We start from the raw sequence: 16,012 nt of genomic DNA on the forward strand, positions 1-16,012 counted from the left end.
ACAATAACATGAATAATTAAATATAAAAATGTTACATTTACAAAACGAGCTAAATGTTGGAAAAATAAACGTTCGAATAAAATCTACTGATTAATATTACCTTGTTATTCTGTACATTTATAATATTTTTCTTCTTGTAAATCATCAATTTAATATTCACATCTGTTGAAAGTTCAGTAAATTTGCATAACGAGCATTTCCATTTACATGAACAATGCGAGATTTTACTCAACTTCTTCAATGCATTTGTGGAGGAAAGCAAACCGTAGCGGACCCCTCTCTCGAATTTCTCTTTCTAAAATTCACAAAGTTGTAACTTAGGAACTTACTATAAACTTTAAGTAAGAATTTAGGTGAAAATTATTTATTCTCTTTCTCTTCTAGTTGTTGGAAGTATTGAGGATGTAAAATAGGGGCGCCATTTGTCTCTTTCTCTTGCCAAAGACTTTGGACATGGTTCTTAGTTTCTTTTAGACATTCTACAACATTATCCAACCTGATTATTCCTGTATTTTCCTGTACATCCTGCCTCGAACGCTTGTTTTCATCTGTCCAAACCATCGTAGCTTCTAAATTCCTTTAGTTTGTTTGTTTGCACCTCAAACTATGTTAGAAGATGTGGTGGGTGTTCTACCTCTAACTCTTCCGATGTACCTTATTTCCGCCCCTTGGATGTGATTTTTATTGCTTTTCGTGAGATCCTAAGAAATTAAAAAAAAAAAAAAAACTGTAACAGATGGGCTTTACATCCGACCACCAAATTCTCATATTAACCAATAAATTAACCAAAGCCTATCGAACCCAGTACATCTTAGCTTTGCGGGCTTCGCTTCCAACCGCTCGGTCTACCTTGGTGCATAGTCAGATCCCTGAACTTCATATTGTCGGGATGTATATTGTTTGTTTCTTTTTCTGAGGGATTTTTTTTATTATTGGCTTGGAATTTGGAATAACCTTCCTGTTAAAGCTCCCGTTGTATTCAGTTCTTCCTTAATTTCCGCCATCCAGTATTCTGGATTCAGTATGCCAGTATTCTCTTACATTTTACTAGCTACTCCTAACAGTGTTATTGCAAAGTAGTACGGTTGTAAATTCCTTTATCTTAGTGGAAAAAATATTGGTTAAAAGTTAGTAATAATATGAGCCAATAGTAAATTTTAGAAACACGATTCAATCCTAGATATAAATGTGAATAGCAAGAAAAACATAAACTGGGTGTCGACCATCTTCACGTGCACTTTAAAAGTTCTAATTGAACAACAGCAGACAAGACTCTGTCAACAACAATTAGAAGATAGAAACGAATCGAACGATGGATAAAATCGCTGAAGTAAACAATATACCTTAAGTTCCGTACAAATGATGCTGTAGAATCACCGATTAGTACAGGATTATAGACTCAGATTAAATAGAAGATCCGTTGAGCCCCTGTGGTAATTGGACGGATTGTCCAGCAAGGTTCTCCCTCATATGCTGAACATGGGAGTATTTCTAAAAAAAATATTAAACAACAAGTAATTAAAATCAAAATTGAAACATGTCTTTTAAAACGTAGGAATGTAGGGCTAAATTAATGATTAACAAAAAGGAGTAAAGATTTATTAATGATGATGGAGATTACGTTATGATGATTAATTAATGTTTGGAGCAAAAGCGAAAAGTGAGGATTATTAAGATATTGATACTTGATTGGATAATAACAGGGTTAATTTGATAAGTTGAAAAGCCTTGGTGGACAATCTAGCTTTTATTTCCGATTCTTATCGGAGTTCCGTTTCCAAAACAATCCGACCTGTGCAAATTCGAAGTAAATTAATAGTAATAGACAAAATACACTGCCTTAATGGTCGATCTAGCTCTTATTTGATGATTATTCCTTTCTTTTGTTTAATTCTGTGTCCAAAATTGATCGACCTAATGAGTATATTCTAGCACTGACCTTAATATTGGAAGTAATAGACAAAATACACTGCCTTGATGGTCAATCTAGTTCCTATTTCTTAATTTTTCTTCTTCTTTTGTTAGTTCTGTTATCAAAATAGAACAACCTAATGAGTATATTCTAGCACTGCTCTTAATATTGGAAGTAATAGACAAAATACACTGCCTTGATGGTCAATCTAGTTCCTATTTCTTAATTTTTCTTCTTCTTTTGTTAGTTCTGTTATCAAAATAGAACAACCTAATGAGTATATTCTAGCACTGATATAAACATTGGAAGTAATTGACAAAATACACTGCCTTGATGGATAATTTAGCTCCTATTTCTTAATTTTTCCTTTTCTTTTGTTAGTTCTGTATCAAAAATAGATCGACCTTATGAGTATATTCTAGCACTGCTCTTAATATTGGTAGTAATAGAAAAATTGCACTGCCTTGATGGCCATTCTAGCTCTTATTTCCTGATTTTTCCTTCCCTTTTGTTAGCTCTGTGTCCAAAATAGATCTACGTGATGAGTATATTCTAGCACTGCTCTTATTTTTGGAAGTAATAGACAAAATACACTGACTTGATGGGCAATCTAGCTCTTATTTCCTGATTTTTCCTTCCCTTTTGTTAGCTCTGTGTCCAAAATAGATCTACCTAATGAGTATATTCTAGGTTTACCCTTAATATTAGTAGTAATAGTCAAAATGAACTGCCTTGTTGGTCATTCTAGCTCTTATTTCCTGATTTTTCCTTCCCTTTTGTTAGCTCTGTGTCCAAAATAGATCTACGTGATGAGTATATTCTAGCACTGCTCTTATTTTTGGAAGTAATAGACAAAATACACTGACTTGATGGGCAATCTAGCTCTTATTTCCTGATTTTTCCTTCCCTTTTGTTAGCTCTGTGTCCAAAATAGATCTACCTAATGAGTATATTCTAGGTTTACCCTTAATATTAGTAGTAATAGTCAAAATGAACTGCCTTGTTGGTCATTCTAGCTCTTATTTCCTGATTTTTCCTTCCCTTTTGTTAGCTCTGTGTCCAAAACAGATCAACCTAATGGGTATAATCTAGGTGTACCCTTAATATTAGTAGTAATAGTCAAAATGAACTGCCTTGTTGGTCATTCTAGCTCTTATTTCCTGATTTTTCCTTCCCTTTTGTTAGCTCTGTGTCCAAAAGAAATCGACCTAATGGGCATAATCTAGCTGTACCCTTAATATTAGTAGTAATAGTCAAAGTGAACTGCCTTGTTGGTCATTCTAGCTCTTATTTCCTGATTTTTCCTTCCCTTTTGTTAGCTCTGTTTCCAAAATAGATCGACCTAATGAGTATATTCTAGGTGTACCCTTAATATTAGTAGTAATAGTCAAAATGAACTGCCTTGTTGGTCATTCTGGCTCTTATTTCCTGGTTTTTCCTTTTCTTTTGTTAGTTCTGTATCAAAAATAGATCGACCTTATGAGTATATTCTAGCACTGCTCTTAATATTGGTAGTAATAGAAAAATTGCACTGCCTTGATGGCCATTCTAGCTCTTATTTCCTGATTTTTCCTTCCCTTTTGTTAGCTCTGTGTCCAAAATAGATCTACGTGATGAGTATATTCTAGCACTGCTCTTATTTTTGGAAGTAATAGACAAAATACACTGACTTGATGGGCAATCTAGCTCTTATTTCCTGATTTTTCCTTCCCTTTTGTTAGCTCTGTGTCCAAAATAGATCTACCTAATGAGTATATTCTAGGTTTACCCTTAATATTAGTAGTAATAGTCAAAATGAACTGCCTTGTTGGTCATTCTAGCTCTTATTTCCTGATTTTTCCTTCCCTTTTGTTAGCTCTGTGTCCAAAACAGATCAACCTAATGGGTATAATCTAGGTGTACCCTTAATATTAGTAGTAATAGTCAAAATGAACTGCCTTGTTGGTCATTCTAGCTCTTATTTCCTGATTTTTCCTTCCCTTTTGTTAGCTCTGTGTCCAAAAGAAATCGACCTAATGGGCATAATCTAGCTGTACCCTTAATATTAGTAGTAATAGTCAAAGTGAACTGCCTTGTTGGTCATTCTAGCTCTTATTTCCTGATTTTTCCTTCCCTTTTGTTAGCTCTGTTTCCAAAATAGATCGACCTAATGAGTATATTCTAGGTGTACCCTTAATATTAGTAGTAATAGTCAAAATGAACTGCCTTGTTGGTCATTCTGGCTCTTATTTCCTGATTTTTCCTTCCCTTTTGTTAGCTCTGTTTCCAAAATAGATCGACCTAATGAGTATTTTCTAGGTGTACCCTTAATATTGGATGAAATAGTCAAAATGAACTGCCTTGATGGTAATCTAGCTCCTATTTCTTAATTTATCCTCTTCTTTTGTCAGTCTTGTTATCAAAATAGATCAACCTAATGAGTATATTGTAGCACTACTCTTAATATTGGAAGTAATAGACAAAATACACTGCCTTGATGGATAATTTAGCTCCTATTTCTTAATTTTTCCATTTCTTTTGTTAGTTCTGTATCTAAAATAGATCGACCTAATGAGTATATTCTAGGTGTACCCTTAATGTTAGTAGTAATAGTCAAAATGAACTTCCCTGTTGGTCATTCTAGCTTATATTTCCTGATATTTCCTTCCCTTTTGTTAGCTCTGTGTCCAAAATAGATTGACCTATTGTATACATTCTAGCACTGATGTTAATATTGGAAGAAATAGTCAAAATGAACTGCCTTGATGGTAATCTAGCTCCTATTTCTTAATTTTTCCTTTTCTTTTGTCAGTTCTGTAATCAAAATAGATCAACCTAATGAGTATATTCTAGCACTGCTCTTAATATTGGTAGTAATAGACAAAATACACTGCCTTGATGGTAATCTAGCTCCTATCTTAATTTTTCCTCTTCTTTTGTCAGTTCTGTGACCAAAATAGATCGACCTATTGTATACATTCTAGCACTGATCTTAATATTGGAAGTAATAGACAAAATACACTGCCTTGATGGCCATTCTAGCTCTTATTTCCTGATTTTTCCTTCCCTTTTGTTAGCTCTGTTTCCAAAATAGATCGACCTAATGAGTATATTCTAGGTGTACCCTTAATATTAGTAGTAATAGTCAAAATGAACTGCCGTGTTGGTCATTCTAGCTCTTATTTCCTGATTTTTCCTTCCCTTTTGTTAGCTCTGTGTCCAAAATAGATCGATCTATTGTATACATTCTAGCACTGATCTTAATATTGGAAGTAATAGACAAAATACACTGCCTTGTTGGTCATTCTCGCTCTTATTTCCTGATTTTTCCTTCCCTTTTGTTAGCTCTGTGACCAAAACAGATCAACCTAATGGGTATAATCTAGGTGTACCCTTAATATTAGTAGTAATAGTCAAAATAAAGTGCCTTGTTGGTCATTCTAGCTCTTATTTCCTGATTTTTCCTTCCCTTTTGTTAGCTCTGTGTCCAAAATAGATCGAAGTATTGTATACATTCTAGCTCTATTGGATGAAATAGACAAAATACACTGCCTTGATGGATAATTTAGCTCCTATTTCCTAATTTTTCCATTTCTTTTGTTAGTTCTGTATCCAAAATAGATCGAACTAATGAGTATATTCTAGCACTGCTCTTAATATTGGTAGTAATAGACAAATTGCACTGCCTTGATGGCCATTCTAGCACTTACTTCCTGATATTTCCATTTCTTTTGTTCGTTCTGTGTCCAAAATAGATCGACCTAATGAGTATATTCTAGCACTGCTCTTACTATTGGAAGTAATAGACAAAATGCACTACCTTGATGGGCAATCTAGCTCTTATTTCCTGACTTTTCCTTCCCTTTTGTTAGCTCTGTGTCCAAAATAGATAGACCTAATGGGTATAATCTAGCTGTACCCTTAATATTAGTAGTAATAGTCAAAGTGAACTGCCTTGTTGGTCATTCTAGCTCTTATTTCCTGATTTTTCCTTCTCTTTTGTTAGCTCTGTGTCCAAAATAGATAGACCTAATGGGTATAATCTAGCTGTACCCTTAATATTAGTAGTAATAGTCAAAGTGAACTGCCTTGTTGGTCATTCTAGCTCTTATTTCCTGATTTTTCCTTCCCTTTTGTTCGTTCTGTGTCCAAAATAGATCGACCTAATGGGTATATTCTAGCACTGCTCTTACTATTGGAAGTAATAGACAAAATGCACTACCTTGATGGGCAATCTAGCTCTTATTTCCTGACTTTTCCTTCCCTTTTGTTAGCTCTGTGTCCAAAATAGATAGACCTAATGGGTATAATCTAGCTGTACCCTTAATACTAGTAGTAATAGTCAAAGTGAACTGCCTTGTTGGTCATTCTAGCTCTTATTTCCTGATTTTTCCTTCCCTTTTGTTAGCTCTGTGTCCAAAATAGATCGAACTAATGAGTATATTCTAGCACTGCTCTTAATATTGGTAGTAATAGACAAATTGCACTGCCATGATTGCCATTCTAGCACTTACTTCCTGATTTTTCCATTTCTTTTGTTCGTTCTGTGTCCAAAATAGATCGACCTATTAAGTTTATTCTAGCACTGTTCTTATTTTTGGAAGTTATAGACAAAATACACTACCTTGATGAGCAATCTAGCTCTTATTTCCTGATTTTTCCTTCCCTTTTGTTAGCTCTGTGTCCAAAACAGATCAACCTAATGGGTATAATCTAGCTGTACCATTAATATTAGTAGTAATAGTCAAAGTGAACTGCCTTGTTGGCCATTCTATCTCTTATTTCTTGATTTTTCCTTCCCTTTTGTTCGTTCGGTGTCCAAAATAGATCGACCTAATGGGTATATTCTAGCACTGCTCTTACTATTGGAAGTAATAGACAAAATGCACTACCTTGATGGGCAATCTAGCTCTTATTTCCTGACTTTTCCTTCCCTTTTGTTAGCTCTGTGTCCAAAATAGATAGACCTAATGGGTATAATCTAGCTGTACCCTTAATATTAGTAGTAATAGTCAAAGTGAACTGCCTTGTTGGTCATTCTAGATCTTATTTCCTGATTTTTCCTTCCCTTTTGTTAGCTCTGTGTCCAAAATAGATCGAACTAATGAGTATATTCTAGCACTGCTCTTAATATTGGTAGTAATAGACAAATTGCACTGCCTTGATTGCCATTCTAGCACTTACTTCCTGATTTTTCCATTTCTTTTGTTCGTTCTGTGTCCAAAATAGATCGACCTAATGAGTATATTCTAGCACTGCTCTTACTATTGGAAGTAATAGACAAAATGCACTACCTTGATGGGCAATCTAGCTCTTATTTCCTGACTTTTCCTTCCCTTTTGTTAGCTCTGTGTCCAAAATAGATAGACCTAATGGGTATAATCTAGCTGTACCCTTAATATTAGTAGTAATAGTCAAAGTGAACTGCCTTGTTGGTCATTCTAGCTCTTATTTCCTGATTTTTCCTTCTCTTTTGTTAGCTCTGTGTCCAAAATAGATAGACCTAATGGGTATAATCTAGCTGTACCCTTAATATTAGTAGTAATAGTCAAAGTGAACTGCCTTGTTGGTCATTCTAGCTCTTATTTCCTGATTTTTCCTTCCCTTTTGTTCGTTCTGTGTCCAAAATAGATCGACCTAATGGGTATATTCTAGCACTGCTCTTACTATTGGAAGTAATAGACAAAATGCACTACCTTGATGGGCAATCTAGCTCTTATTTCCTGACTTTTCCTTCCCTTTTGTTAGCTCTGTGTCCAAAATAGATAGACCTAATGGGTATAATCTAGCTGTACCCTTAATACTAGTAGTAATAGTCAAAGTGAACTGCCTTGTTGGTCATTCTAGCTCTTATTTCCTGATTTTTCCTTCCCTTTTGTTAGCTCTGTGTCCAAAATAGATCGAACTAATGAGTATATTCTAGCACTGCTCTTAATATTGGTAGTAATAGACAAATTGCACTGCCTTGATTGCCATTCTAGCACTTACTTCCTGATTTTTCCATTTCTTTTGTTCGTTCTGTGTCCAAAATAGATCGACCTATTAAGTTTATTCTAGCACTGTTCTTATTTTTGGAAGTTATAGACAAAATACACTACCTTGATGAGCAATCTAGCTCTTATTTCCTGATTTTTCCTTCCCTTTTGTTAGCTCTGTGTCCAAAACAGATCAACCTAATGGGTATAATCTAGCTGTACCCTTAATATTAGTAGTAATAGTCAAAGTGAACTGCCTTGTTGGCCATTCTATCTCTTATTTCTTGATTTTTCCTTCCCTTTTGTTCGTTCTGTGTCCAAAATAGATCGACCTAATGGGTATATTCTAGCACTGCTCTTACTATTGGAAGTAACAGACAAAATGCACTACCTTGATGGGCAATCTAGCTCTTATTTCCTGACTTTTCCTTCCCTTTTGTTAGCTCTGTGTCCAAAATAGATAGACCTAATGGGTATAATCTAGCTGTACCCTTAATATTAGTAGTAATAGTCAAAGTGAACTGCCTTGTTGGTCATTCTAGCTCTTATTTCCTGATTTTTCCTTCCCTTTTGTTAGCTCTGTGTCCAAAATAGATCGAACTAATGAGTATATTCTAGCACTGCTCTTAATATTGGTAGTAATAGACAAATTGCACTGCCTTGATTGCCATTCTAGCACTTACTTCCTGATTTTTCCATTTCTTTTGTTCGTTCTGTGTCCAAAATAGATCGACCTATTAAGTTTATTCTAGCACTGTTCTTATTTTTGGAAGTTATAGACAAAATACACTACCTTGATGAGCAATCTAGCTCTTATTTCCTGATTTTTCTTTCCCTTTTGTTAGCTCTGTGTCCAAAATAGATAGACCTAATGGGTATAATCTAGCTGTACCCTTAATATTAGTAGTAATAGTCAAATTGAACTGCCTTGTTGGTCATTCTATCTCTTATTTCCTGATTTTTCCTTCCCTTTTGTTAGCTCTGTGTCCAAAACAGATCAACCTAATGGGTATAATCTAGCTGTACCCTTAATATTAGTAGTAATAGTCAAAGTGAACTGCCTTGTTGGTCATTCTATCTCTTATTTCTTGATTTTTCCTTCCCTTTTGTTAGCTCTGTGTCCAAAACAGATCAACCTAATGGGTATAATCTAGGTGTACCCTTAATATTAGTAGTAATAGTCAAAATGAAGTGCCTTGTAGGTCATTCTAGCTCTTATTTCCTAATTTTTCCTTCCCTATTGTTAGCACTGTGCCCAAAATAGATCGACCTAATGGGTATAATCTAGGTGTACCCTTAATATTAGTAGTAATAGTCAAAATGAAGTGCCTTGTTGGTCATTCTAGCTCTTATTTCCTGATTTTTCCTTCCCTTTTGTTAGCTCTGTGTCCAAAACAGATAGACCTATTGTATACATTCTAGCACTGATCTTATTATTGGAAGTAATAGACAAAATGCACTACCTTGATGGGCAATCTAGCTCTTATTTCCTGATTTTTCCTTCCCTTTTGTTAGCTCTGTGTCCAAAATAGATCGACCTATTGTATACATTCTAGCACTGATCTTATTATTGGAAGTAATAGACAAAATGCACTACCTTGATGGGCAATCTAGCTCTTATTTCCTGACTTTTCCTTCCCTTTTGTTAGCTCTGTGTCCAAAACAGATCAACCTAATGGGTATAATCTACCTGTACTCTTAATATTAGTAGTAATAGTCAAAGTGAACTGCCTTGTTGGTCATTCTAGCTCTTATTTCCTTATTTTTCCTTCCCTTTTGTTAGCTCTGTGTCCAAAACAGATCAACCTAATGGGTATAATCTACCTGTACCCTTAATATTAGTAGTAATAGTCAATGTGAACTGCTTTGTTGGTCATTCTAGCTCTTATTTCCAGATTTTTTCTTCCCTTTTGTTAGCTCTGTGTCCAAAATAGATCGACCTATTGTATACATTCTAGCACTGATCTTAATATTGGAAGTAATAGATAAATTGCACTGCCTTGATGGCCATTCAATCTCTTATTTCCTGATTTTTCTTTCCCTTTTGTTAGTTCTGGTTCCAAAATAGATCGACCTAGTGAGTGTATTCTTCCACTGCTATTAATGTTAGTAGTAATAGACAAAATGAACTACCTTGAAAGTCAATCTAGCTCTTATTTCCTGAATTTGAGTGGATTCGATTCTCGGTCTAGGTCTTGCATTTTATTTAATAGTTAATAAAAAGAAATTTACAGTAAAGTATGTTTGCTAATGGAGCCTTCGTCCACGACACCTAATTTGGCAGTTGACGTATAGCCTGCCTACTTTACTTTTTCTAATAACTTTACTTGTTATTAGAAAACTTAATATTCAACTTAATCTTTCAGTTATTCAGTCGACTATTATATTGAATTCCTAACATTGTTGGAAGGTTGGGCGTGGTTATAAGGGTGTTCTTAATTCTGTACTTCTGCCATGGCACGTGATTAAGGGCTCGCCCTAGTAACCTAATAACTAAACTTTTCTGTGTAAATATTATTTTGACAACATTTATTGTGAATTCTAAAATTTTAATTTTTTTTGTTTTGTTTTTTAAATTGATGTTCTCACACTCTCTTTCTCATTCTCTCTCTGCAAAATCTCTTACTTTAGTAAGAGAATATAGTAAAATCATTCGCATTCAATTTAGCGGTTAGAAGTCGAGTGTGTTTAATGCTAAAATAAAACGCTGTAGAAATTGATATTGACAGTTGTGATATTGTGCCGTGTGTATAGAGTGGAGTTAGTACTGACGTCAATGGTAAAGAGGAATGATGTAAGGGTGTCTAGGAGGAGAGAGAGGTAGTTCGAGAAGGGTTGTAGAGGGGTTTGTTGCTGGCTGGTTGTTGTTGCCCTTCTAGTCCTTCACAACACAGTATGTTTGTCCTAAAAGTGTGCACTAGAACTATAAGGAGTGTGTTAGTATTGGCTATTTTTCTGCGGGTTCCATATATACTCCAGTGTGTATCCCCGTGCTCATCTTTAACATGGATGGTTCCCTATGAATAATGGATTGTCCAGGACAGATTCAATGTCGTCACTTTAGCAATCCAGCATTCTCCGGTCTAGTACCAGCTTTGAACAAAGATAACACTTATTCAGACGTATTCCAAAGCGGTTAATATTTGCCAAATCAAAAGATTGTGTGTGATGCTGTAGAATGTATCAACTATTCAGGGTGACCCTACTTTTCGCGTCTTTCTCTTTCAGCTAATTGCGTAATTTGTTTTTTGAACATTAATAATATTTTATGGGAGGGTGATTTGGTAAAAAAAAAAGGTAAACTTAACGGACAGGTCACTGTTAATGTGGTGAGGAAATGAAGATTTAACTTAAAATGTTTATGACTGGTCCAATTGGTGGAAAACAACATACCGGAGATCTTAGAGGGACATCTCTCTTCCTGTAAGAATATTGTGTGAAAATTTCCACTGAGAAGATGCTGGAGAAGGTTTAGCCTTAGCCATCGAGGATCAGAACCCTTAACTATCTTAACGATACCCTAACACATGTGACGAAAAGTTTCAAAGTGTTATAAAATTGAATTTTCTAAATTGTTCGAGATCTGCCTGTGTGTAAATCTTTATTCCATCTCATATGGTTAGGCGCCAAGTTAGCCGGAGCGGTTACAGGCTAGACCCGCAAAGCTAAGCTGTATTGTTGGTTAGTGGATTCGATTCTCGGTCTAGGTCTTGCGTTTTATTTAATGGTTAATTTGAGAAATTTATAGTAAAGAATGTTAGGCGTTTATAGGCTAGACCCGCGAAGCTAAGATGTATTGTTGGTTAGTGGATTCGATTCCCCTGGTCTAGGTCTTGCGTTTTATTTAATGGTTAATATGAAAAATTTATAGTAAAGTATGTTAGGCGGTTATAGGCTAGACCCGCAAAGCTAAGATGTATTGTTGGTTAGTGGATTCGATTCTCGGTCTAGGTCTTGCGTTTTATTTAATGGTTAATTTGAGAAATTTATAGTAAAGAATGTTAGGCGTTTATAGGCTAGACCCGCGAAGCTAAGATGTATTGTTGGTTAGTGGATTCGATTCCCCTGGTCTAGGTCTTGCATTTTATTTAATGGTTAATATGAGAAATTTACAGTAAAGTATGTTAGGCGGTTATAGGCTAGACCCGCAAAGCTAAGATGTATTGTTGGTTAGTGGATTCGATTCCTGGTCCTAAGTCTTGGTTTGTAATTAATTTTTAATATGAGAACTTTGTCATAAAGTTTGTTTGTTAATCGTCTTCGCACATGTAAAGTGGGACGTAAAGCCCACCAGAAAAAAATATTCATTTCTTTATTATACTTTCTATTGAAATAATAAACTGGACGTTTTCAAGGCGAACAGTATTTGTGATACAGTCGACATTAATATCCGGAAGTAGGGTCAGGAAGGATAACAAACGGAAGGAAGCGTTTAATTAATTAAATTGTTAAATAATATCCTGGCGGTCGTCCTAAGAAAATAATAAAGAGGAATGAAATATATTTTCAAATTGTTTTCCTATTAAGTTGATTAAGTGTATTTAAGTGCCGCCATTAAAGAAGCAAATAGCCCCTCACTATAGAATATCTCCAATCTAATAATTTACAGCGATAAAAGCTCTTTTATAGTTTTTCTTTTTGTGGAAAATTTGAGTTATTTGGCCCCTAACTTTCTTTTGAGTTGCAATTTTAAAGGAAATGGTTTCTTCCTGAACCTATCCTATTCTTGTAGTTCTAAATAGAGAGGCTGAAACACTCACAAGACTTTGGAGAGGTAAGATGAATGTATTAGAAAGAAGAAAGTACAAGAAAGAATATTTTTGTTCTTCCGCATTGAAAACCGGATGTTCTTCCATATTCTGAAAACAAATTATTCACAGAATCGATTCTGTCATCTTTCAACTTCATCTAAAGCTGCTTAGATTTGTAAAATATAGTTCCGAGTTCTGAATTTCGTAATATCTGAAACTTCGAGAGCTAGTAACCTAATTCATCATCTTGTACTGCGCTTAAATTAAGTTATAACGCTTCTTACGTATATTTAAAGATGTATATATATTGATTTTAAGCTTTATCTAAAAATATTAATACATAGTTTTTTTATAAAAAAAGAAAACTCTAATTCCTTACAAAACTTTTAAATAAGTAATTTCCCTATTTGGAGCTAATCCAGCTAGCGCTAGAATCTGTCCTAAATATTTTAACCCAAAACCATGGTAAGCGACGATTAAATATACTAAAAATGATTTACATTTGTGGGAAAAATCTGGTCTCTGGATAAGTTTTTCTATTGGTGGGTTTTTTTTTCCCCCCGGTTAACTGGCATCAATCCAAGGAAATGTAACCGAAATATTCTAAAAGATATTCCACATCCTGAAGGAATATGACTTGATGTGGGATTTAATTTTTTTTCTCATTTAAACATGTTTATATGGGTGTAGATTAGATCTGTTAGTTTTTTCTGGGATAGATTTTTAAAATTTATGGATGCCGTAATTGGGATAATTAGCTCTTTGTGTGTGTAAGACATTTATTATTCCATGATTTCAGTTCCTACGTTTTTGTAAAATCAGGCTCTCTAGAGGATAAGTGCTTTTCAGAAAGGAAGTGATCTTGCCAGGTGCTGTTTTTTTTATTTTATATTTTATTTTATTAAGATACCTCATCTTATAATAATTTTTTGAGAAAGGAAAGAGCAAGTTTAAAAGGTTAAACCCACTATTTCCTGCAGATTTACAATCTGGGATAATGTTTTGATAGAATTAGGTTTGTTCTACTAACTCAGGAGTTAAGTAAAATGTGTAAATTTAGAATTTTGATATTTGTAGTAAGAGAAATCCATGAGCGAGTTTTCCATTTTCTCTCTACTAATTAGGGAAAGCGATGTACAAGCTTTTCATCTTCCTAAAAATTTTGCCTGATTAATGTTCGAGGAAAACTTAGTAAATAATGAAGGTGACGGTAGTATGAGTTTTAAAACAAGACAATTCACTCCGGACTTCGAAACTCCATTTGTCAACGACTTCATCGGAAAAACCAATTAACAGCAAATTTTCCCACTACCTTTTACTTCTAGAAATTCAATTAATCAATCTAAATTTAGACCAAGGGGTACTTGGAAGATAATGGTTATTGTCGGCTTGAACACGATAGAGATCCGTGACACGATCTCCTCTGTTTATGAGTGGGAAATGCCCCAGTAATATGGTCTATATCGGCTGTCCAGGGAAGTCTATGATCTTTACAAAGTCATAATGAATGACCCGCAATGTTTATTAATTTTTTTTTAATTAAGAAAAGTAATTACTCAAAAAATAGCTCTTGCATGGTTCAGTTTCAGCCATTAAAAATTCATAAATAGTCAAATAGATGAATTTAAAATAGATTCAGATAAAAAAAAAAATATTTAAAAAAATATTGAACTAATAGTCTTACCATCATGAATAATTTTAGATTTTGTTTTTCATAGCTTTCTTCAGTTTACGCAGAAGTATGCTGCATTTTGCAATCTAAATATTTTATGAGATAATAAAAAAATAAATGTAAAAAATAAGAAATAAATAAAACGTAAAAAGGTTATTTTACAACATAAAGGACAATATTTCTTGTACCAATATAAAATAAAGGCTATAAAAAATGAAACTTAAGAAGGCTCTAAAGGACTAAAAAGGGGCCCTTAAATGTGAAAAACGTTTATCGCTTGTACTTTGGGGTGATAAGTTTTCGACATTGTATGACAAATCGTTCAAGATAATCGCCAGCTGTGATGAGCGTTACAAACATTTTTTTGCTTTTCAACTTCAACAAAGGAACTTCATTTCAGATTCGATCTTTATGGCCCGTTTTATTTGTATTTAATGAAGATAGGATTAGTAAGGAAGTTGATGGATGGCTGTGGTAATATCGTTAACGATATGAAAACTATTTCCAATCATTTGTTCCTCCCGGAAGTTAGTAAAAAGGAAGTAAAAAAAAAAAAAAAACTATTTCGATTCAGAGTAAAACACAAAATTAGATCTTAGAATGAGAAACGGATGGAATTAGGAAATGGAAGATATTATTTTTCTCTCTCTTTCCTGTTATCGCTCTCGCTCCAACCCTCTCCGTCTCTCTCCCTCACTCCTCATACACGCACACCTAAACACCTTCTTCACATTCCTCAAAGTAATGATATTTGTAAGAGTGTCTGTAGATTTAATATTAAAAATGGCTGTGGACGGACAAGGGACTTAATTTACGCATGGACTTTATTTCCTTTTTCAAAGTTACGTCATGTGAAAGTCTAAGATACGATTAACGATCCTTTCAACCTTCTTTTTCCCCTGCTTGTAATAGATAACAAAAAATGCCCCTTTTAGTTCATATTCTTACTGGTAAAAACTGGGATTACCATTATCTCAGATTTTCGATCTTGGATGTTTATGATACCTATACAGCGATACTGACGTGCAAATCGATCGTTGGAGCTGGGTATAGTGGCGAAAGACCAATCGAACCAGCTGGTTCCCTCTGAAGTTTCCCTCAGGATAGCTTGCACTCGGTTGAGACGAGTCTCATCCGATAGAGCGAATTGATTATAGGCATTTGGAGTCGAAACGACCTCAACATCTATTCTCAAACTCCAAATAGATTGGGATCCCCTGGCTTTGTTAAAAGTTAAACCGTGGGAATAGGATCAGAGTGCCAAGTGGGCCAATTTTGGTAAGCAGTACTGGGAGCTGTGGTGGGAAAAAACCAAACGCAGAGTTTAGGCGCCTATGTAAATCCATTTTCAGGGCTAGTTGACTTTGAAGGGAAGAATGGTTTTGGGATTAGGGAGTGATTTTATCCTTAACTTAATCCACATTTCTTTATCCTACAACTAGTAGACAACTTGGATGAGGAGTTTCATCACTATGATGTCCTGAAGGTTGATTAGTACTTTATTTGCCGTCACTGTGGGACACAAGAAATTTGTTTGGACGCAATGCAGATTACCCTTAAACAAAATTAAGACTTCCTATTAAATGTCCTACGTAATCTTGGGAGCCACACCCTAGAGGAGGCTGAAATTATAATTGTAAAATGTGACTAGTATGAGAGAATTTTGTTTTAAATACCTTACACTCGATTTGCTTAATTAAATTGGCTTCTGAAAACAGAAAAA

General features: G+C 34.6%; 1 protein-coding gene across 6 annotated transcripts in view; it reads right to left on the reverse strand.

Moving 5' to 3' along the window:
* Positions 1-16,012, reverse strand: part of LOC141461362 (neuronal calcium sensor 1-like) — a 340,287-nt gene that overhangs the window by 60,518 nt on the left and 263,757 nt on the right. The window lies entirely within an intron of this gene.

The sequence above is a fragment of the Rhodnius prolixus genome, unplaced genomic scaffold, assembly GCF_049639745.1.
Source record: "Rhodnius prolixus isolate KJV_2025 unplaced genomic scaffold, Rpr scaffold_6, whole genome shotgun sequence".
In the NCBI taxonomy this organism is placed as follows: Eukaryota; Metazoa; Arthropoda; class Insecta; order Hemiptera; family Reduviidae; genus Rhodnius; species Rhodnius prolixus.